Source organism: Lycium barbarum, chromosome 6 (genome assembly GCF_019175385.1).
Source record: "Lycium barbarum isolate Lr01 chromosome 6, ASM1917538v2, whole genome shotgun sequence".
Lineage (NCBI taxonomy): Eukaryota > Viridiplantae > Streptophyta > Magnoliopsida > Solanales > Solanaceae > Lycium > Lycium barbarum.
In genome coordinates, this window is record NC_083342.1 from 134,406,799 (window position 1) to 134,410,491 (window position 3,693).

Below are 3,693 nucleotides of genomic sequence, written 5' to 3' on the forward strand. Positions count from 1 at the left end.
ATGAGTATATGCTTGAAACATAAAGGACAATCTTGGATTAAGAACACATTACCATAATAAACATCAACTTCTATACTTCATCACACCAATCACAGCATTACATCCACTATAATAATAGACTAACAGAACCATTACTCAAGCAAACAATAGCTTAAACTAAAACCACCACATACTGGTAATCAGATCCAAATTAACATATATCTGAGTTCTACTTTAGATCATTCAATAACACAGGATATATGCTTAACAGGGACAAATCACACAATGCATTCGTATATATATTTAAACCGACAGGATGGCTATAAGCATAAAGTAAACTACACATTAATCAAGAGCATCCAAACATGTCTTAAACTGAACTAACATATAATGCAGACAAGTCGACAACAAACAACTAAGCAGGACAGTGAAAACTATATTTTACACGCATTTAAACACACCTTAGGGATATGTTGAGCTAAACAGCAAGTTAAGCATGGAAACAGACTACATATCAGGACTGGAAGATAAAGAATATGAAGTTTACTGACCTTGAACTAAAGCAGACATCATTCTAAACCAGCAAAGCTAACCATATATACTTATATTAACATGAAAAACATTTAACTATACCAACAGATGAATGTGCTTGCATTAATATTCAGCTAAACAGGCTCATGATTAACTGAACTAAGGGGGGAAATCATACAAATACAGGGGATAGCTAAAAGTAAAGGAGTTTCACATAGGTGCCAATGACTCAAGCCACTACTAATCAAACTATTTTGCAGGTTAAAATGACCATTACACATGATTTAAATTTATGGAGTAAGGATACATGACTAGGATGAATTAAACATAAACACCATTCAAATAGGATACTAGACAGCATCCAAACTTACATAAGAGTCAATAACATACTTAAGGACTAATCACGACGACAAAACTAACACCAAAACTGAAAACTGGACTATGTTAAAATAATAATGCAGTAAGCAGCTAAGCAAACGACATTACATTAAACTAAACGGAAACAGACTTATGATGCCAAGACTGCATAACAACACTGAACTAACCATTAATTTTAACCATCGATCCCAAATATTAACAAACACATAACAAACAGCAAAATAAAATCAGCACCCAAACAAAACTAAAACGAGCTCCTCTAAAACACCAAACAGAGTAGGCATATATGGAGACCTGACTGTAAACAAAATGGCTTAAGGAGAAGAAGTTACCTTCTTCGGGTGCAGCGAAGTGGGATTCGAGCCTCCGATATACCCTTGAACACTCGTTAAATTTGAGTTTGCGATGCTCGGTTTCACAGCAACAACAAAACAAAACGAATACGAACTGAACTAGTATTCTTGACCCAATATTGAAACAAGATTACGATTGCTGAAGAAAACTGATTTTTTAAAGGAATTCTACGCGGTTAAAGGCTTGTATTTTAGAGATTTTTTTTCGGGATTTCAAAGAAAACAAAAGAACACTTATTTCAGAACTTAATTTTTCCCAGGGGTTTTTCTGTGATTAAAAAAAAGCTACAAAATAGGGGCTGTTTTTTTGGGGTTCAAGAACTGTCCCCCCCCCTGAGCGATTCAACTCGTCCCCTTTTATAGGGGTTTGCTTTGTGCTTGAGGAAATAGAGAGAAGGAGGAGCGGTGGAAACAGACGCTCTGGTGGGGTTGAGATGAAAAGGAAGCGGCGGTGGTGGGGTTGGATGCGGCGTGGTGGGGTGACGATGAAAAGGAAGCGGCGATGGTGGGGACAGGGGTAAGTGGGGAGGAGCGGGGTGCGAGGAAGAGGGAGAAGGGAGGAGGAAAGGGAAAGGGAGAGACGAAGAGCGTGGGAGTGGGGTAGCGGTGTGCAGGCGGCGGTGGTGGGGCGAAGGAGATGATGACAAAGAGGAGGGAGCGGCGGAAAAGGGGAGAAGAGAGAAAGAGGAAGGGAGCGGCCTGAAGAAAAGAAAAAGAATAGGGGGGGGGGGGGGATTAGGTTTTAGGAAAACTTTGGGCCAAATCGGGTTGGGTTAAAAAAAATGGGCTGGTTTGGCTAAAATATGGGCTGGAAAAAATTAAAATAATGGGCTGGTTCGAAAAATGTTGGTTAATTGTTTGGGCTGGGGTGAATTAAATGATGTCAGGTAAATTAAAATGTGGACTGATTTATGAATTGGTCCGAAAGTAGCATGAGTTGATTGGGCTACTACATTTAAATAAAAGACCTATTTAAATAAACTTGTGTTAAAATATTACTTAATATAAAATATGCAATTATTGGTGCTCAGATAAAAAATGGCGTTGTAATAGCCGTGCAATAATATTTCGAAAATCCACAGTAAATAAACATTATTATTTAATTATGCAAAGATAAATGCGATGCGTGTGCGTAAGCTAGTAAGATGCCGAAATGATAAAAAAAAAAATTGTGAATAATAATAATAATAACAATAATAATAATAATAATAATAATAATAATAATAATAATAATGGTTAGTAACTGTAATAGAATAATGAAATGCCGATATTGATAAGAGACTAATAATTATAGTAAAAAATAAATATATATTTTAATTTTTCTAAAAATATTAAAAGCGTAAATAGGTATTTCGGAGGAGAGGCGGGACAAAATTGGGTGTCAACAACTTGTCCCTCTTTGCCCGGTAATGATGAAAAGAGTTGTCGGGCAAAGACGTTGACTCAATAGCCTATTTTGTCCCGGCTAAAAGAAACTTGAGAGGATTATGACCGAACTCCGGTCTCTGAGTTGCCTACATATCTCGGGCTGCACGAGAATCAGGTCGAGTGTAGTTCTGGAACAATTACGACACCTGAACCCGATTAGCGCGAATCTTGCAAAATATTGTCCCAGTGTTGAATTATGATAACACTGGGTATTATGATAGAGACTTGAGAATTCAATTGCTGGAATGCAAAAGAATACTTGTGATTAGAGACGAGTGTTCGAGGTAGATCCTTGACCCGTGTCGGAAAGTCTTATTATCCTTCCCGACAAATTGCCCCAGTTCGCTGCCGAAGAAATAGTTCCACGAGTTGATGTGTGATGCCAACTTCGATATTGTCAAAAAAGCCAACAGCTAAAAACAATTGTTAGCAATAAAGAAATATATGTGTAAATAAGACGAGGTTGGAGAAGTTACACTTGCAACCCCTGTTTTGAAAGTTGAATCCACATTCGGAGGTGGATGCCTGAACTGAAATATAAAATACCCGCATTCGGAGGTGGGCGCCTGAACTGAAATATAAGATACCCGCATTCGGAGGTGGGCGCCTGAACTGAAATATAAGATACCCGCATTCGGAGGTGGGCGCCTGAACTGAAATATAAGATACCCGCATTCGGAGGTGGGCGCCTGAACTGAAATATAAGATACCCGCATTCGGAGGTGGGCACCTGAACTGAAATATAAAATACCCGCATTCGGAGGTGGGTGCCTGAACTGAAATATAAAATACCCGCATTCGGAGGTGGGCGCCTGAACTGAAATATAAGATACCCGCATTCGGAGGTGGGTGCTTGAACTGAAATATAAGATACCCGCATTCGGAGGTGGGCGCCTGAACTGAAATGTAAATCCATGTCCACTTCCACGATACAAAAATGTAAATCCACATCCACTTCCACAGTGCAGAAAAATAAATCCACGTCCACTTCCACAGTGCAAAAAATATAAATCCACGTCCGCAT